This window comes from Triturus cristatus, chromosome 7 (assembly GCF_964204655.1).
Source record: "Triturus cristatus chromosome 7, aTriCri1.1, whole genome shotgun sequence".
NCBI classification, from domain to species: Eukaryota; Metazoa; Chordata; class Amphibia; order Caudata; family Salamandridae; genus Triturus; species Triturus cristatus.
In genome coordinates, this window is record NC_140590.1 from 186942590 (window position 1) to 186964243 (window position 21654).

A 21654-nucleotide genomic window follows, 5' to 3' on the forward strand; every position below is an offset into this window, starting at 1 on the left:
GGCAATATAACCCGTGGGAAGGCAAGTGTGGCATGACATATTCACGGGGTGGTGTTACAGTGCCCATGGGCTAGAGAGTGTCATAGCATACGCACTAGCTGGTGGAATACAACACAGAGGTGTAAGGCACTTGGCGGGCACTGGTGGGTGTAACACAGCATTGGGCTCAGCCAGGAGCACGCTGTGACTCTCAAGTGAGTTTTGTCTCCTTTCCAGAGAGTAAAATAAAAAGTATTACACATCCGGCGGTGGATGTGTGTTTTATTAACCGTGAGGGGGGTTTCTTGCATAGTTTGGTCGAATTTTTGTCGAATCCCCTTTGAATGGCTTGGTGTGCGTGTATATTAAATGTGCCCGTCAATAGCTACCCATGTTTGTATAAATAAACGACAAGGGTGTCTACTTGGAGAGTACCCACCAGCGGGGGCGCTGGGATTAGGCACGGTAGGGCGCCAGACACGTCAGAGCTTCACTAGCGGTGTAAATACATTCCATGTGGATTCATTCTATGCATAGTCGCCTTTTAATGAATATCACGCAAATCCTCATGGTGATAGGTACATACGGTTTGTCTAGCATGTCCTAGGTGTTTCTATAAATATATATTTTTTAAAAATAATAAAAAACAAAGGCCGGCCCCGGGGGATGGGGTCCCCGGGACCATAAGTGGCCTGAGGCGGGGGGCAACGCAGCCCCCTCCTAAAGAATAAAAAAAAAAGGCCATGACCTGGGGGTTGGGGTCCCTTGGGCCGATTATGGCCTTGGGAGGGCCATTAAATTAGAAAAAGAAGGGGGGCAACACAGCCCTCCTTCTTAAAAAAATAAAATAAATAAAAGACCGGCATCGCGCCGGAGGCCACGCCCCCTCCTTGCAGCACTCTGCAAACGAGCCCCCTGGCCAGTTGTAAGTTGGGGAATTAATTCCCCTTCAACACTGAGGGTCCCTGAGGGCCAACTAGCCCAACAGGTATCTCCAGTATGCACCCGGGAGCTGCGTTGCAGACAGGTGTTGTGAGGCCACGCCCCTTTTTACACCTCTATGCAACGCAGCTCTGTGGCGCTTACTGGAGGTACCTAATGGGCTAGTTTGACCCTAGGGACCCTTAGGATTCAAGGGGACTTAATCTCTCAACTTAGAACGGCCACAGGGCGTGTTTATACAGTGGTGAAGGGAGGGGACGGGGCCTGAGGTGACGTGTGAAAACACACCCTGTGGCGCATTTTATGTTGGGGAAATAATTCCCTTTCAATCCTGAGGGACCCTGGGGGCCAACTAGCCCACCAGGTGCTACCAGTAAGCGCCACTGATCTGCGTTGCAGAGAGGTGGTGCAGGCCGTGCCCCTTTTTACACCTCTCTGCAATGGCGCTTACTGGATGTACCTAGTGGGCTATTTTGCCCCTAGGGATCCTCAGGATTCAAGGGGACTTAATCTCCCAACTTAAAAAATGGCCACAGGGCATGTTTACACAGTGGGGAAGGGAGGGGACGGGGCCTGAGGTGACTTGTGCAAACACGCCCTATGGCACGTTTTAAGTTGGGGAAATAATTCCCCTTCAATCCTGAGGGCCCCTGGGGGCTAACTAGCCCACCAGGTGCTTCCAGTAAGCGCCACTGAGCTGCGTTGCAGAGAGGTGGTCCAGGCCGTGCCACTTTTTACACCTCTCTGCACTGCAGCTCTGTGGCGCTTACTGGAGGTACCTAGTTGGCTAGTTGGACCGTAGGGGCCCTCAGGATTCAAATAAACTTAATCTCCCAACTAAAAATGGCCACAGGGCGTGTTTACACAGTGGTGAAGGGAGGGGACGGGGCCTGAGTTAACGTGCGCAAACAAGCCCTGTGGCGCGTTTTAAGTTGGAGAAATAATTCCCCTTCAATCCTGAGGGACCCTGGGGGCCAATTAGCCCACCAGGTGCTTCCAGTAAGCGCCACCCACTGCGCTGCGTTGCAGAGAGGTGGTCTAGGCCGTGCCCCTTTTTACATCACTCTGCAACGCAGCTTTGTGTCGCTTACTGGAGGTACCTAGTGGTCTAGTTGGACCCTAGGGACCCTCGGGATTCAAGGGGACTTAATCTCCCAACTTAAAACGGCCACAGAGCGTGTTTACACAGTGGGGAAGTGAGGGGACGGGGCCTGAGGTGACGTGTGCAAACACGCCCTGTGGCGCTTTAAGAGGTAGTTTTAATCCCCTGCCCTATTATATACTAGGGGCTTACAGAGGAGGTCATGCTGATCACAGGGGGACCCCAACGCATAGTGTTCCCTAGTGTATGTAGGTGTTTTCACGGTATTCTGAGTGTCTTTTAACATAGCACTGGCTCTAGGACTGGTTAGTCAGACTCAGTTAACACCAGTATCCGTCTGAAAAAGTTGAGGGTACAGGATGATTTCGCAACAAGGCTTCTTTCTGCTCTTCTATTTGTTCTTTCTGCACGTTATCCTTCTTCCTGCACTTTTCTTCGTCTTTGAGGACTTCTGTTGCTTCTTTCTGCATTTCTTTTTTTTCTTTCTGTGCGTTTTTCTTCTTTCTTCACATGTCCTATCTCTGTAGGCATAGTTAGAAATTAGCATTTAAAAAACCTTTGAAATTCACCGAAAAAACCATAGGTTTCAGGCATGTTATAGTTAGGAATTAGCATTTAAAAAACCTTAGAAATTCACTGAAAAAACCATAGGATTCAGGGGCGTTATAGTTAGCTGGACTTTTCACTCGTACAAAACCATTGAAATTCCCCTGTTATAGTTAGTTCACCTAACTATAACTCGCGCGCCACAATACACTGCTGATGACGTCACATATTACATCACTCATGACATGGCCAGTGACATCACTCATGACATCACTGATGACATCTCAAATGACATCACTGATGACATCACTGATGACATCATCCAGTGAATGTGTGTTTTTCTGAAAATTACATATGTTTTATATATGTATATCTCAAGGTCGATGGAAGAATAAATGGGGGTATAAATATATATATATATATATAAATGGATGATTTGTTTTTGAAAAATTGATTGTATAACTGACTGATTAAGTGTTTCTTAGTGAATACATGGCTTAGTGAGTAATGTTTAAATATGTAAATATCTGTATCAGTCTCTCACGTTATGTATAAGTGGCTGCATGGGTTGGTGAGTAGCTACATGAGTGTCTATATAGGTTATTAGTTGGTTTTTGGAGTATCAGTATGAGTGTCTGAGTGTCTGTATGGTTCGGTGGGGGGTATTACATAGTGCATAGGTGCATGAATGAGTGACTCACTGTTTGTATGTGTTGAAGACAGCAGCATGTTTGCAGGACTATATGGGTGGATGAGTGTGTGCATGGGTGTGTTAGTGAGTGAATGACTGTCTCAATAGTGTCTTTATGAGTAACTATATATGTTTTAAACTAGTATATGTGTCTATTGGTGAATATAAGTGAGTATATGTGAGAGTGAGAGATTGAAAGAGTTCCTGTATGAATAAGTATGTGTTTCTATAAGTGATTGTTTAAAATACTAAGTATGTGTAAGTTTCTGTAGAAGTGTGGTGGTGTGGGTATAACTGTATATGCAAGTAAATGGATGTTTGATTCTTTATTAGCATGAGTTACTATGTGTGTGAGTAACTCTATGGATGAGTGGCGTTGTGTAACAGGATGTATAGGTGTATGAGTACATATGATGAGTGAGTACATGTATGAGTGACTGTATAGGACTGTTGGTGAATGAGTGGATGTGTATGTGGATCTTAGAATTACTAAATAGGTTGTTGTAACTGATATTGGTATGTCCATTGTTTTGAAAATTTTAGTTTCTATTTTTTAATGTGTGTATCAAAGGTTATATTAGGGTGCGATGAGGTCTGCCACTCTATCACAAGGATGATGCCATCAGTGATGTCATTTGAGATGTCATCAGTGATGTCATCAGTGATGTCACTGACCATGTCATGAGTATTGTAATATGTGACGTCATCAGCAGTGCATTGCGGGTGCACAAAATATAGTTAGCTGAACTAACTATAACGGGGGAATTTCAATGGTTTTGTATGAGTGAAAAGTCCAGATAACTATAACGCCCCTGAAACCTGTGTTTTTTTCAGTGAATTTCTAAGGTTTTTTAAATGCTAATTCCTAACTATAACGTGCCTGAAACCTATGGTTTTTTCAGTGAGATATATATATATATATGTGATCAAGGCCCTCCGGGGCTGAAACCCGTAATGGCTGTTCCATCGCTGTTTTGAGGAAGGATTAAGCTATATTTTTTACCGCTTATACTGTGTAGTCTACGCTCCTTGTGCCAAAGGATTGGAGAAATTAATGAGGAGTTTGCATCATATATATATACATATATATATATATTATCTACTGGCGGTCACCAGTAGATAGTTATAGTTAGGATCGTGTTTCCATAGGAAATCTGAAAATTCTATTTTGAATAACTTTGGTGCCGGTTGACGAATCCTCGCGAAATTTCCAAAACTTATGGGGCGCTCTGCTCAGCTCCTACCCTGAAAGTCTCGGGGTGATTCATCAAGCGGGGGCCGAGAAAAAAGGGGGGTCCCAAAACGCGTTTTCCCCATGCATTTTTTCATAGGACTTTTAGTCGAAGGTACAGCCGAACGGCTGGTGTAAATCTGTTCAGTATTTTCTGAGAAAATAGCATTTAAAAGCATATAAATATCTATACGCGTGCATCGTGCGCGCACGGTGCTTGCACTGTGCGCGCACGGTGCCGTGCGCGAGCGAAATTCTGATTGGTTGTTAGATGTCAGTAAACATTCGAATCGGTCGAAATCAGGAAGTGTCGGCCGCCATTTTGTCTCTCGCAGTCTGAGACAGTGAAAAACAAAGGAGGAGAATATGAAAAGGGGGCAGGGTGGACAGTTCCTGACCCCCTAGCCTTTGTCAGGGGGTCACAGAAGGTCCCCCAAGGGTGAAAAAAACATTTTTTTTTTCGAAAAACCTAAAAAAACAAAAAAAACATATAAGAACGTGAAAAGGGGGCAGGGTAGAGAGTTTCTGACCCCCCAAGCCTTTGTCAGGGGGTCCCTGAAGGACTCCGAAGGGTGAGAAAAAATCGGAAAGGTGTGCGCACAGTGCGCGCATGTTGCGCGCAAGCTGTAGATGCCATAAAAAAAAAAGATCAATAAATTAGCATTTAAAAAACCTTTGAAATTTACTGAAACAACCATAGGTTTCACACACGTTATAGTTAGGAATTAGCATTTAAAAAACCTTGCAAATTCACTTAAAAAACCATAGGTTTCACAAATGTTGCCCCCGTGGTTTACGATATATAGGTAGCACAAAACTCCAAGCTCATAAGAGAATACTCCAGCATATGAGAGCCAAAGTCAACCAATATAATACTTATCCAGTGGCACGACATTTTAAAGATCAGCACAACTCTAATATGTGAGAGCTCAAGTACTACCTCATTGATGCAGTTCCACCAAGTAGGAGGGGAGGCACTAGAGGGATGACATTAAGAAAATTGGAGACACATTATATTTCGGAACTGGATTCTAAGCACCCTGGAGGCCTTAAAACGTCAGAGGATCTCTGTGCATGCCTTTAATAAGTCTTTAAACAAGTTGTAACTGCGTGAGTACTTATACTTTGGTTAAACAATAAATAAAAATCCAGATTAGTATCCAAAGCACATATGCCAATGACGTTGTAGGGTGATACATATACATACACCTACATATGTATGACAGGCTCCAACAATAGTACTGCATGGAGTGGAAAGAAGAAATACACAAGCTAAGGTCCTTCTATCTGACTTCACCAACACATAATATCAGAGATGTGATAAACGTAAATCATTAATTAAGACAAGAGTGAATAGAAACTGATGGTGACCAAATACAAATTAGGTATTTATGCTGAGATTCAGAAAGATCAAGCTAAACTGCCAGCCTGCCAAATAGGAAAACGAGATTGTAAACACAAATAGTGACAGAATTAAAAAATATTGTTAATACCTTTTTATGAATCGTTTTAACAAGAGTTCTTAAGTAAGGTTTCTTTTAATTAACCATAATGCACTTTGCACTTTTACAAAGGGAGATAACAAGTAAGGGTCTTTAAGGGAACTTGTCACATGCACTTGCACTTTGTTATGATCAATCATATATGAACGTTAGAACAAAATCTAATTGTGGAAACCATAGGAGGGTGTGTAATGGCAAGGATATCAGGAACAAAACTTTTTATATATATTTTTTATACATCTATTGTTTAAAGCACTGTACATACGTTATCTTTGCGACATTGATCACCTCTTTCTTTGAACTGGATGATTTAATGTAAATATGTAGATCATAACAGTTCTTGGTTTTAAAAGTCTGGGTAAGGACTTTCTCACACTGATGAATTTTATTGAGAAAAGAATTCCTAGATGTCTATATTTATGCAAAAAACATACTTATTGCGATATTTCACAAAGATGTTTTCAATGTCTATGAATGCATCATTTTGCACTTTGAATCTTGCACCTGTCACTTTAAAAGAGTAAATCCAACCAGTGGCGCTTGTCATGTGATCAAGGCTCGTCAGAGCCAAAACACGTAATGGCTGCTTGAAAAATAAATACTATTTAAGCACTGATATGGTGGTACGTGCCCGTTTGTGGAAAAAAGTCTGCAGCAAGTGATGGAATCAAAAGGATATATTTATATATATATGCACAGAATGTCAACCAAGAAAGAGTGTGTTAACTAATATGTGGGTTTCATTCTACGTGTGTATGACTACTAAAACCAGCCAAGAAAGAGTGTGTTAACTATTATGTGCGTTTCATTCTATGCGTGTATGACTACTAAAGTATCCAGAATTAATAAAGAGTGTTTATCTTCTTGTTTAGGTATTGATCATTGGATCCATTACTGGTCTCTGTCATCTCTATCCCTTCCTCTTTCCCCCAGAGGTCTCTGCACTCCAACATAGTTATTGGAGGTTGGGATTCAGTGGAGAAAGGTGTGAATATCCTTTGGCAGTCCACAATGTATTTGTGTTGGAATTCAGGTACGATAGACACTGCCGGTCTTATGTATTCTTACTTTATTGCTTACACTTTACTGTGTGGTTTTACAAACTTCACAATGAATAAAACGTTGGTAGAACAATTTTCTAGAATGGTAAAACAGGCAGAGATAGGTCACACAAATTTAGGCTGATGACTCAGATGTGATCATTTATTTGACGGACACAGATGAGGATCAACAAGATGATTCACAATTTAACTAACTTGGTCCAAAAATAATTTTAATACCTACAAAAGAGAAAAAATATAGTCAAATCAATTCTGAAATTGATGAGTTGATTGTAGTACCTTTGCTTGATATGTCTTTGCTTTTCCATCCACTTTTATCGGATTGGTAGACTAATCTCATGTACAAGGAGTACATCAGGTCTACAATTTGGCAACTCTTAGACAAGGTAGTCAGAAACAAGATGACTTCTGAATGCCCTAGACACCCTAATCCTGATTAGGTTCTAGTTACTCCAGTAGCCATTTCTAAACATTTAACTTGTTTCTTCAAATACAATAAGTTCACAAAAAAAGGTATTGACAGAGCCTTGTTGACCTGTCAATACATGTCCTTCGACATAATGGTCCGGTAACAACAATTCTTAAGATTGGGCAACAGGCAAAAGAGGAAGCTATGACCATTGACCCTAACAAGCTGTCAAATTTTATTCAATGGGTAATATGCTTGATTGGCAATGCCATTCTGCAATTTCTCTTGGATACTGCAAAAGGTTACGTAGAAATCTAGACCTTGAACTCATAGAATCCACAGAGGAAGAACCAGCGGCAAATGTTGAAGGATAACTTTATATGAGGTATCTTTAAATACATCAGTACCCTGTTTTCTAGAGATAAAGCCCAAATTTCCATGAGAGAGGTTTTTGACCAACAGGTCTTCTCATAGCCTGACAGAAGAGGTGGCTGTTCTGCCAGTCGTTTCCAAATCAACAAGAGGCTCTAGTTTTCAAATTACAGAGGACAATCTAGTTTCATTTAGATAAGACCAACATTTTATCCTCAAAGACAGAGAGGTAGCAAAAAACGGTGTGGATCTCAATCTAGATATTCCAATGACAGTGGTAAGTGTGAGACAAATTCCACTGGGCCCTCTCTCAGTCAGTAGTACTGTGAATGTTCACTTTTTGTTGATCACATATGATCTGGTGATAGGTCTGCTGTCAATCCAGACCTACTAACAGAGAAAAAGCAGAGTTAAAACTATTAGGGTTCATAGTCCCCATCCCTAAAATTACATGCATTAAAACACTCTCAAAGTATCCTTCTCTTGAAAAAAATGTAACATGGAGCCTTTTCAAGGAAGTCTGCTTCCTAGTATACAGGCACATTGAAACCCCATTCTTTGATGAAAGGAAAATAAACACACAGTCTGAGACATTTTTGTGGAGTTGTTTTCACTCTTATTATATTATTTAGGTGTACTCGATATACTCCACTGAGTATCCCCTAAGCCAGTCAACACACAGTATTCACATATAATACTTATGAAAGGTAGACAAAAGCTAAGCTTCTAGCAGCAAGCTGGGGAAGACAGAATATGGTGGTGGCTTTACCAGGGAACCAGATACAGTATGCAGGAAAAGCATTCAGCATTCTGTATCAATGCAGCTGAGTGGTAAGATGACATAGTAGGCAGTGGTGCTAGAACTAGGGATGCAGAAGATGATGATGATGCACCCCTAAATAACCTTGAAGGAGTTCACCCTGAAAATTAATAATAAATAGAACACACCATTTCGTACTAATCATTTTAGCATAGTATGTGCTTTTGATTTTTCAGACAAAAAATTGATGGCTTTTTAATTTGATCTAGTGATACTCTTCCTTAGGTACAGGAAAGTATTTAAAACGATGGCTTCAGAATGTCAATGTTTTACAGCACACATATAAATAAAACATCTGTTTCATTTACAAACTTAAATTTTCAATTATTTAAACAGTGTCAGCAACGTTGAAACATTGCAATACTGCACTCATTAAATAAATGCTCACTATGGTGTTTTTCAAGTGGGGTATTACCTACCTTTTCCAAGTTCTACACCTTTTAATGGGAAATAACATGGTAATAACACATTAAATAAATTCTACAGGAGTAAGTGCTGAACTTGTTTATTCATTGATCGTCTGGTTTTAGTTCAGATGTGGATTTTGAAAAAGGTAAGTTGTATTACCGCAGTACACCTTTATGTGCATAAAATGCGGTCTGTAAATCAGGCAAAGAATATTAATACTTCCTTGTACAAAATCCGACAGTTTTTACCTGACAAAGCTTGAGTTGGGAAAAAGTGGTATTTGTTTTTGCCCGGGATATCAACTAATAAGACAAAGATGGTTGGTACAGCTGTGTAAAAATATAGGCACAATCCACTGCATGGAAACTTTTAGAATTTTAAAATGCAACACAGATTCCCATATAGTTTTTGCAGTTTCACGTTTCTTGAATTCCATGTGGTGGGTCAGGAGAAACTTCCTTAAGATGCAAAACCAAGGCCCTGACTGTGACTGATTTTCCTACCATCTTCTTAACCTAAAAAGTACTACTTTAGATGAATTGTTTTTATCTCTTTTTTAACTTTTTTTTTTCTTCTTTTGTGAATTATTAACTTTTTAAAATCTTTTTAACTGTTTGTATATATCTGTGTTTGTTCTTTTATGGCGAACAACCGAAATAAAGAAATATTGGATTGGATTGGTATTTTTGCAGAAGTTGTAATCCCGATCCAAGTGCATATTTCAGGATAACAAGCTACACTCCTTTAACTCCTCTTACTCCCTTTAGTGCGATATCTATTTTTGTTGTACTTGTCCTGCATGTGTGAGAGAATTATGTGATATTTGTTCTATTGCTCCCACCTGTCCTTTACCTATTCATTTAGGGAAGGTTGCAATGCAACTGTCAATGTTTGTTGTGCTGTGAAGCCTAGTCTAAATCTTTCCAATACACAAAATACAAATTATCTGCAATCATTTGAATGATGTTAATAAAAAACTGCACCCTTACAAAATATGAGAGCAAAGTTTCCATTTTGTTTTCTGTGTGAAGAAGCAGTTTTTTTAAATGTACTACAAGACTTTGTAAAATGTGAAAGCATATTTGATCACTGTCTCCGTGTCATGTATAACACCTTCAGCCAATTCCGATTTTATACAATAACACTCTGTATGCTGTGTTATTGAGACAATAACAACAGTGTCAAAAGCAAAACTACAAACCTCATAACGCGAATTTCTGTAGGCTGAAAAGCCAGGAATGGTTCATGGTTTCACATGTTATAGTACCACTTAGAAAACTAGTCAAATGCATATTAACATAAGGTCCTGACTTTCTATGTTTTATCCTATTGGCAGCAAAGGGTTCAAGCGCCCAGTGGGTGAGGTGTCATTCAAATGTACCAGAATAAAGTGAGCAGCAGCTAAACATGTCTGACGTGAAGCTGGGAAAGGAAAAATACAATGTATAGGCACACCTCACCCGGAGCCCTTTCTCAACCTTGAGGTTGGTGTGGTTAAGGTGGAGCACCTGCAACACCACTGTGATGTCACTTGTCCTGAACGGGTGCTACAGGTTCTGACTTTTGAGGGCTGCCATTGGGTGGGTGTGAATTTAACTGCTTAGGGGTGCTAAAGCACATTTTTGGACAAGCCTCATGCTGCATTTTGGAGGCCTGCATGTTGGCAGAGTTTTGTATTTGTTGTGTTGCTATGTTGTAAGTGTTTTAGTGTTTGAGTGAGTGAACAGAGAGGTATCATGCAGCACCAATCAGTGTAATAGAGCCTTATTAATATGATCTCTTACTCTATTAAAATGTATGTATCATATCAACCTCAGAAGAGGAAATGAGGAGGTAGCCCAGGCAAGATTCACAGTTGTAAATACCCACAGTAATCTCTATTGTGGGCACTCAAGTGAGTCTTCTTTTTTATGCTGGATACTAAAGGGCTGATTATGATGCTGGTCGGAACGGCGTCTGTGGTCTTGATGGAGATGGTGGGACTGCCGCGATCTCGTCAGAAGCGGTCGCTTCGACCGCCAGATTTGGATGCGTGTATCCTGCACTCCAACCAACCGCTGAAAGACCGCCAACTCCGACAGCTTTTTTCCAACCGCCGAGATGGCTGGGTCCAAACTGGGGTTGCGTAGTGAGGAAAAGAATGATGGTTTTAACCCAGATCTCCTGACTGGGGGTGAATGTTTGATTCATTCAGAATTCTGTCCATCATTTGTTGTTGTAGCACTTTTCACCCTAAGTGGGATGGGAATGCCGAGACATGGGTCCCTTGCTCACTGTGCCACTGGACTCAAACTAGCCTGGCTGATGAGGGGTGTTACAACAAAATCAGTCCCAGGATGCTTGTTTCCGGTCAAGGGAGGACCTGGCTTGGCAGTTCGGGCTGGACTGTTCCCATGAGGAACAGGGTCAAGACTGATTTGCAAATGACTGGGTCCAAACTGGGGTGGCGTAGTCAGAAAAAGAATGATGGTTTAACCCAGATATCTTGACTGGGGGTGAATGTTTGATTCATTCATTATTCCATCCATCATTTGTTGCAGAAACACTTTTCACCCTAAGTGGAATGGGTATGCCCAGACATGGGTCCCTTGCTCACTGTGTCACTGGATTCAAGATAGTCTGGCTGATGAGGGGTGTTACCCCGAAACCGGTCTCATGATGCTTGTTTCTGGTCCAGGGAGGACCTGGCTTGGCAGTTTGGGCTGGACTGTTTCCATGAGGAATAGGCTCAAGACTGATTTACATATGGCTGGATCCAAATTGGGGTGGTGCAGTCAGAAAAATAATGATGGTTTTAACCCAGATCTCTTGACTGGGGGTGAAAGTTTGATTCATTCATTATTCCATCCATCATTTGTTGCTGTAACACTTTTTGCCATAAGTGGGATGGGTATGCCCAGACGTGGGTCCCATGCTCACTGTGCCACTGGATTCAAGCTAGCCTGTCTGATGAGGGGTGTTGCCTTGAAATCGGTCCCAGGTTGCTTGTTTACAGTCAAGGAAGGACCTGGCTTGGCAGTTTGGGCTGGACTGTTAACATGAGGAACAGGGTCAAGACTGATTTGCATATGGCTGGGTCCAAACTGGGGCGGTGTAGTCAGAAAAATAATGATGGTTTTAACCCAGATCTCTTGACTGGGGGTGAATATTTGATTCATTCAGCATTCCATCCATCATGTTTGCTGTAACACTTTTCGTCCTAAGTGGGATGGGTATGCCCAGACGTGGGTCCCTTGCTCACTGTGCCACTGGATTCAAGCTAGCCTGGCTGATGAGGGGTGTTACCCTGAAACAAACCAGTCTCCGGATGCTTGTTTCTGGTCCAGGGAGGACCTGGCTTGATAGTTCGGGCTGGACTGTTCCCATGAGGAACAGGGTCAAGACGGATTTGCATATGGCTGGATACAAACTGGGGTGGCGTAGTGAGGAAATGAATGATGGTTTTAACCCAGATCTCTTGACTGGGGTAAATGTTTGATTAATTCAGCATTCCGTCTATCATTTGTTGCTGTAACAGGTCAGAGAAAAATAGCAGCTAAAGGGCAGTACAGAGATCTACCATCGCCATCCGGATTATGATGACCTGACCCTGGCGGTCCAACCTGCTGCCCCGAGTCGTCGGAAATAAAGGATTTGGGATGCATACACACCAAATTCGCTCCGCTCTGGGAGTCTCTGCTGTGGATGCCTTCCTCCGGGTCCCCCCTACATCTGGACATCTGGGCAACTGAACCTCGATGAATACGATCCTGTTGGTGCTGGATTCCAGGTAAGTCCTTATGCGGTATGCATCCCCATTGACTGGGCTGTACATTCTGCCAGCAGTGGGGTACATGGTGCACAAGGTATACTCCCACATATGTCTTCCTTGTGTGTACAATTTGCATGTTTTCTGTGAGTGACATATTTGGGGATAGATGCTCCGCCATTGATGTGACCGCCGTTGTAGCAGCGGTTGCATCATAATACGGCAGGGCAAAGCTTCTCAGCCTCGGCGGTTGGAAAGGGCTTGCGAGTTAATTTAAAACTTATATATGCATATATCAATAGTAAAGATTTTTTCAAGAAATGCGTTTTTTAAGGAACAAAGAGAAACAGTGTAAGGAGCAAATGTACTTTTTTTTTAAAGCAATAAGGCTAAAAGTAGAGTAGATGTTGTTAACATATACAGAGCAGATTTTCTATTCTAAACTGCGGTCAGGGAAAAGTCAAGGAAGGTGCTGGTCTCTGAAGGGGAGCAGATTTATTATGCTAAACTTTAGTCAGGGCAAATCCTTGCAATGTATTGGACACGAAAGATAGAGCAGATTTTCTATTCTGAACTCCAGTCAGGGCAAGCTCGAGAATGTGGTGGTCACTAAAGCAGGGCAGGTTTACTATTCTAAACTCCAGTCAGTGCAAACTCATGTCAGGTGCTGGTCACTAAAGGGGGTCAGAATTACTATTCCCAACTCCACCCAGGGCCAACGCAAGCAAGGTGTTGGGCATTGGTGGGGGGGTGGGGGGTCAGATTTATTATTTATAACTCCTCCCAGGGCCAACTCGGGGAAGGTATTGGACACTGAAAAATCAGTCTAAGAAAAGACAATAAAATGTGCAATAATTTATGTTTTCCATCATAAAGAGATAAAAAATGAAGATAACAAAACTAAACAATTCACTTTGTTCCAAATTCTAGGTCTACATCTAATCATTGAGGAAAACACTGAGAAATCCAAAATTGAAAGGAAATCAACTTGTACATCAAATAGCAAATTTCTAAATCATCATATAAACTACTTCACAAACAGTGTTAACCAATTGTTCCACATCCAAACAGGCAAATAATTATCAGTATTCACTTTCTATAAGCAGAATCGAAACCCAAACAAAAAAAAATCTTTTTTGCAAACAGTGATTGAAATGGAGAACATGATATTTCATTTTACAGAATTAACTACCCGTATACAAAACATCAGTAAAACCTTATAACTTTGAACAGTCAATAATTTCCGAACAACAGTCTCCCAAAAACTAAAGAAAAATAATGCTGAGTAACGAAAAAGAATTCCAAAGAGATCTTCAAAAATGAATTCACATCCAACATCAATATTCCAATCCAACAGGTAAACATCTTAACATTTCATACATAGCATAACAATCAGGATATTTTCACCTACAAAAGGAAAATAACTATTTTTAAACTCTTTCCTTCAATAGAATTTCAGCAACTAACATTTTCCCTTTATTAAGATAACATGATAACCAGATTTAATTTCTTCTTTCAAAATAAAGCATAGCATGTAAAACATTTTCATAACATATTAACAATGTTTTTTTTTCAGAATAACAAAACATGGAAAGTGCACAAAAAGCACAATACATTTGATCTAAGAGGGGCAATAAACTACTTAAATATAGTGGTTGGGTACCTTTAGGGTATCTTTATTGTAAGGAGAGACTTACTGAGCTCAGGAGTCTTTGGAGGTGCGTGGACTACTACTCAAACTTTTGCAAACGCAGAATTTTTACTCTTGGTGATATTGTTATAAAAATGAGAAAGCACAACCAATCTTCCTCTGCAATGGAGTTGGAAGTGAGAGAAAATGTCAAGCATACTAAAACACTCAGTGCTACCTATAATTATCCCTGTGGCTCAATATTGAGGAAGGTAGATGAGAATATCCTCATGCATATTGCTACTAGTTTGTCCTCAATCCTAAATTTAATAAGAATAGTGCAACGTCAAAACAGGAAGGTAATTCCCAACTAACAATCCATTATACCTACTCACAAATAAATATTACCCAGAACTAACTGGTCTTTCAGCCATAAACCTTACCTTCTCTATGACAATGTACATTCTCAAAAGCGTACACCAATCTTTGCTACCCTTCAGAACACTGTAACTCTTAGAAATAGTGAAATTAGGTTGATGGATTGCACCTTTAATTTCACAATCCACCCACTCTGCCGAAATAAAATTCTACATGCTAACATAAATAACAGCAGTATTATATTATTCATGGGTTACACATTGACAAGCAATCCTCAATTTATATTGAATTTGTATCTGTTGTCAAATTAAAACTGTTAACAAAATTTGTAGGAAAATAATAATTGACTGAATTACAAATGATAATGACTATTAGTAAACTTTATTGAAATAAACATTCAAGGATTTATTCCATCTTTCCCAGGCATTTTGGAAAATACATAGAAAAACATCCTTAGCTGAGGGTTACGTGTCAAACAGTAAATTGCAATTCGAACACAGAAAACTAACATCTTTGTGTTTTCTACCTCCTGATTATGTGGAGGATTTCTACACATCAATTATACAATCTGATTTCTTTTTTGTTTTAGACAAAATGAAAAAAATTCAACCTTTTTCAATATTTTGGATTAACCATCTAAACAGGTCGGATCACAGGAGAAAAGAATACTTTCCATTTGAAAGGTGGAACTGCTACTCTACCTGCTTGGAGGGAGTTGCAAAGACAAACAATGACACTGAGGGTTGGCATAATTTTTGTAACAATTCTATTAACAAACTTCACCCCAACCTGTATTATTTCCTGGAAAGTTTAAAAAAGGAGCCACGTTTTCAGTAAATGAGACAGGCACAATCTTTAACAAGCCGTCTAAAGCCCTGAGTTTCCCCAAAAAGCAAAGAAATGTCTGAACAACTATTGGCCAAAATCCACTAATTTTCTATGTTGGTAGGTTCAGACTAATTTGAAAATACTGCATACATTGTACACCATTAATCTCTCTAAACATTAACATGCATTACTCCCCTGTTTTAACAAAATATTTTAAATAAATTGGTATTTTTTAAATTATTCATAGAAAGTATGTGTTTTAAATGTCCTACCTGGAGTTTTCTTCTTTCTTCATCTCTTGGTGATTTGTTTTAGGCACCAATTACAGATATCCAAAACCCAAAAAACTAACTCTACAAAATACAAAACAAAAATTAAAATTCTTCTTCAATGCAGCAAAATGATCTCCAATCTAACTCCAGAAATCCCAAAATATTTTTTGAAACTATTTTCAACAAGCAAAATCCATGATACAGAGCAAAACAAAAACTCTTGGTAAAATAAAGTATTTTCTCATCCAAATTGTTGTCTTCTTCATAAATATTAAAACATGTTTAGAAAAGAAGTATTGTAAAGACAACCTGTATGGAAATGCAATGCTGGTTAAAAGTAACATTACACACATTTAAACATCTTTTAACATCAGACTACCTCCATGCCTCTTTCCATACAATAAAGTGCCTAACTATATCTTATTTCTAGGTCGAGCCAAGACAGCGCTTGTGCTGTCAGCCGATTTGTTGTATGTACTTTGTGGGGTCTGACTCCTCCCACGCTTTGTATTGACTTTTTTCTGTGTCATTTAAAAATCGTAGGCTCCAAACGGCTAATGGTTGGTGCATGTCCCAACCTTTTTCAAAAGTTAATTCCCCTGGAGTATTGCCACGGAAACGAGCAGCGACGCGCATGCAGTCCTTACGCATGGACATCCAAGGAACTGAAATGTGAGTGCAGTCTGGTTACTGCTGGCAGTTCCCATCACACTCTCGCCGCTCCTCAAGAAGTGGAAAGGTGGGAGGTAATGTAAAATTAGTTATACGGTGCAACAAAAACAGCAGACTTCTTTATATAAACAGGTGTACAGACCAGTGAGCTCACCCTAGAGGTGTGGCTAGCTTTCTGGGGGTGTACCTCCACTGCACACCTAATTTTTCACCTGTCTAGGTACAACTGCACCTGGGTCGGGGGTGGGGCTGCTTACTCCTTTGGGAGGCAGCCCTGATGCATATCAGAGGCAGTGTAGCCTTTGAAGCTCACCATCTTGATGTGCCCCATAACTAGTAATCCTGAGAGGGAGGAGGTGTGACGTCCTTTCTGCTCAGGCCTTTGTTCCTAACTCCTGGGAGTGTTCACACTGCCTGTTAGGAAGTCAGATTCCTGTCTTGGCAGCAGTAGCCGTGGGCTGAAAGCCAGAGCACAGAGAAGCTGGGGCAATCAAGTGGGGAACCTCCAAGGTAGCTACCTGGGTGCATTCCACATTGCCCTTGACACAAGATTCATGTCAGAGGTGAGAAGACACATTGTTTGATACCAAACTTGACATATTTAGATGGTACTATAATGGAGGTAGCGACCCCGGGTTTACCTGGGTGCAAGTCAATGTTTTTCTTATGAATCACCTGCCACTTATAGTATGATTTAATGGCAAAGGACACTATCGGGACATACAAGCTTACACATACATGCCCATCCTTTAATATAAGGCACCCTGCCTCATGAGCACAGGAGGCCTTCTTTAGGGGTGACTGACATATATTAAAAGCAGTGCATTGACTTTGTCACACAAGGTGAGGGCAAAGTTGAAATGGAGCAGTTTACACTGTTCCTGCAGTCTGCAAAATCAGTGCTGCAATCCCTGGGGACCCCTTTACCACCCATTCCCCAGGTAGCACTGGTACCATATATTAGGGACTTATAAGGGAGGTAAAGTAATTGGGTTGCCAATTTACACATAATAGTTTTAGGGAGGGAGTATTGGCACTGGGCATGGTTGGCAGGCTTCAGTGCACTGTCAGAGCCAAAAAACTGCAGTTAGTAGTCCAAAAGCCCTGTTTTTTACAGTACTTCACTTCTGTACATAGTCCTAGTGCCAGAGACAGGAAAGGGCCCAAAATGTAACATGGAACATCCCATTTTCCCATTTTAAGTTGATAGTTTTTTTGCAATGTGGGTAGCTATGGATTTTCGACCCTAGCTTAGATGGCACCTATGGAAACCTAGCAAACCTGCACATTTTTGAAAACTGGACACCCAGAGGAATCTAGAGTGGGATGACTTGCATAGTTTTCACCAGGTTTCTAGCCTACACATCAAACCATCTGACAACAGGACTCCTGCAGGGTGACTCAATGAACTTGTTTCGATTAGTGTCTGTCGATGGCCCTAGGTCCAGCCACAAAACTGGGAAAGTTTTTTTATTGGAAAGAATGGGGGGAAGCTGGGTGGTTGGAATTTTGTGGATCCCTGTGGATTCCTGAAGTTTATGTTACAGAAATGCAACGAAATGTTGGATTTTAGTCAAAGTTTGAGATTTGCACGGCATTGTGGGAATGTTGTGGGATCCACATGTGAAACACCACCAATGTCTGGGGTTGGAAGGTTTCCCTGTGTGGCCACCGAGCTCGAACCACATTGATCTTTGGAGCCTTATGTAGTGCAGGCGCAATGCACAGCCCCACAAGTGGAGTGGTGTCTATAAAGGGACAAGTGTGGGAAAGGTGGGTGGTAAGAATTTTGTGTGTCCCTGTGGTTTCCAGAGGTTTATCTCACCGAAATGAAAGGAAATGTGAGCTTTTAGTTAAAGGTTGCGATTTGCAGGGCATTGTGGCTTAGAAAGTTTCATAGACTCCACATGAGGCACATCTGTCTGGACTGCCCAGGTGTCTACGTATAATAAATGCCTGGGTTTGGTAGAAGCATAGAAGTGGGATGTTTTTGAGACTTAGCCTCACTCTGTTATCCATATGTTAAAGTACAAAAGAATCAGGATTTCCCCTCTCGTCAGGGGGATGCTTTCATCGCCAGGGAGCCAGAAAGACTCCATTCTGGTGTAGGAGTATTAGCTCGATCCCTTTTGTTACTTTTGGCGCCATGTTGAAAGACCTGGAGTCTAGTGGCCTTTTGGCCCCTGTGGGCAGATTTTGGGTAAACACCCTCAATCCACTGCTAAAAAGGGTATGGGGGCTGCTCACAGAGGCATCATGCCATGCTCCCACCCTCGAATAGTCTCTCCCTCCCCGGGGTGGATTGAGGGGTTTTACCCAAAATCTGTCCCCGGGGTGAGAAAGCCCACTAGACACCAGGGGGAAAATATTCCCTGGGGCATAGTAGGCTATTTGCTCCTTGCTGGGGGGGAGGGCAGTTTGGAGGTAAACATCTCCCATATGCACCTGACGGGGGTCAGAATGTTTGTTGTAGGTCATTTAAGGGGAGAGAGGTTAGGCCTCATTCCTGGGCAGGCCGTCCTCAACGCTTTTTCAATTTCTAAAAAACATCTATTGGTCTTTCTGCCCACCAAAACGCTGATTGGAAGTAGTAACTTCCTATCTGTCCCTAAAGAAAGATTTTTGTGACTCAGGGAGGAGGGCAACACTAGCCCATTGCTGGGGTGTCGTCTCTCCCCCTCCACATATACCCTATAGTATCTAGTGGGCATATTGGAGGAAAACATCTCCGACTGTTGCAGGTGATATGGGGCTGCGGTGTCTAGGCACGATGCCAAAATAGACTGCCCCCAGCTGTTTTTATAAGAATAAAAAACAGTACCTGGTGTCCTGTGAGCTTTCAACCCCTCTTTGGCCTTGCGGAAGGGAAAAGCCTCCATTCTGCCCCCAGGAAAGGAAATACTTTTGGGGCTGGGGCAGGGTAGGAGCACCAGCCCATTGCAGGATGGTACTTCCTCCTCCAAATAAACTCCCAGGGTCTAATCAGACCCTCCAGTATTTCGCGATTTCGCTATTTGCCGCAAAAATTGGCACTTTTGTAAGAATACCATGATTTTTACAAACGTCCCCGCGAAATTGAAGGAATGCGGACACAAACTAAAACGGCACTAGATGATACTGCAACAGGCTTCAAACATTCTCCCCTGAGATGCAGGCGATAAATGTTGTGTAAAGCCTGCCCAAAACCAGTGGTTGAAAGGGCCGGATGCAAAGGTCCCTCCTTGTATATTGTTACCAATAGCTGCACTAACAAAACCCAGACCTAAAAATATATGCATAAAAAATACAGATGGTACTGGAACATTTATAAGGAGTCTCATATGGGTGGTTCTTAGATGCAGGTAGGGGATGCTCACATGCCAAGGTCTGATTTGGAAACATTTATGCTGATATGTTCTGCTGACTCAGCTGTTCTCCACACATAGGAATGCGTACCTACGGGTGGAGGTGAAAAATCTATTCCACTTCTGATGGTTTCAATGATACTGATGGCATAGAGTGACACCTGTCGTGAGAATCTGCTCTTAAATATGACCCTGCTTCATCACACACGGCATCCAAGATTGATCATGAACATTTGCGGCAACAACCATCATGACTGCCACCCAGCATCAGTAAGTGCAATCAGACATTTTTACCAAACAAGCACCTTCCCAGGCTGTTCTAACTACTCTTCCGAAGGGCTATCCCTAAGTCATAGGCTAAGGAAAATCCAGAGCTCAACTTCCACTCTGATCAGACAAAAAATGTAATGTGCACTTACGGGTTCACAGAAAGTGCATAATAGCAATTGCTACAGTGTGCAGTGCATGCCATTCTAAAGGAGAGCATCACAATCTATTGTTCGTTGCACTGGACAGTGTGTCATATACCAAGATGGTTTATCCATGTATAATAATTTGCCTTGAAGTATTGAACGGTTGTACAGTGCCTTTATTATGAGTTTCTCCTCTGCTGCTCCCAAGTGGATTCCACATGTCATATACTGTGACTGGTTGCACAGTTTCCAGTTTCTTTGGGTATCTCCCTGTCACTCCAATCTGGACCCCCACAGAGCATACACTAAGGTAGGTTCTAGAATGCCATTTCCTATGGGATACTACTAGGCCATCTTTGATTGGCTTCTCAGAACCTATACTAAAGCAAATGAAGGATTGCATTTTCAAGGGATAATAGCCTTCACCTGTGGGCTGCTTCCTCTGTTCCATATCCCAGGTTGCCTATTTCAAAGAGGAATACTCTGCTAAAACAGTTTCCCTTGATTTAAGGCTGAAAATGAATGATTATGAGTAAAATAAAGTGCCGCAAAAATGCTGCTAAATTTCCATATTTGCACCACAAAATTTCCCCATTTGTGCCACTAAATTTGCTAATCCCTGCCACAATATCCTGGGGGGGTCTGTCTAATGTGCTTCAGGGGGCAGACTGGATGAAAATACCTCCTATCAGGAGACTGTTGCTGGTGATTTGGTAGGTAGAGGCTAGGCCCATTGCCTGGGCAGACCTCCTCCACCCATTCTATTAACAAAAAACATAAATCCTTAATTTCTAGTGGAGTTTCTGCCCCTCCCTGGTGCCTAGTCAGTGGATGTCTGCTTGGGGATTGTGCTCCTGCAGCAATCCGCAAGCAGGGATCCCCTAGGGAGTGATACTATTGGAAAGAGGAGAGTCTCCTCTTTACAACAGTACCTCCCCTATGTAAATCAGTGTTTGGGGGCCTGAGAAATGCCCCAGAGCACCGATGTAAATGAAAGTAAATGAGCCAATCAGCTATTATTTTACTTTCACTTTCTCTGTGATGTCATCAGCACGCCATTGTCATTACAGAGGGAAAAAAAACACCAGCCAGAGGCTGAAAATAAAAAAATAAAATCCCTTTGTTGCTCATACGTCCTTAGCAAGGAAAAGGTTAATAAACAAAATAACACCAACATGCCGAAAATTTAATAAAAGGAACTAGAGTTATGAATTTTTAAATGTTTATGTAAAAAAAGCACCAAGAAGCACCAAGTGCCAATAATAGTCAATGGCTGTGGTAGAACAGGACTTAGACACAATTTGAC

At 41.5% G+C, this 21654-nt stretch overlaps 1 protein-coding gene across 23 annotated transcripts in view; it reads right to left on the reverse strand.

Annotated features, from left to right (window-relative positions):
* LOC146809181 (uncharacterized) overlaps positions 1–21654 on the reverse strand; it is a 1126689-nt gene that overhangs the window by 669823 nt on the left and 435212 nt on the right. For all 23 annotated transcript variants that reach the window (XR_014966360.1, XR_014966358.1, XR_014966357.1 and 20 more), the window contains one exon: positions 15920–16000. The gene's annotated coding sequence lies outside the window, so the exon portion shown is untranslated. The remainder of the gene's footprint in view (positions 1–15919; positions 16001–21654) is intronic.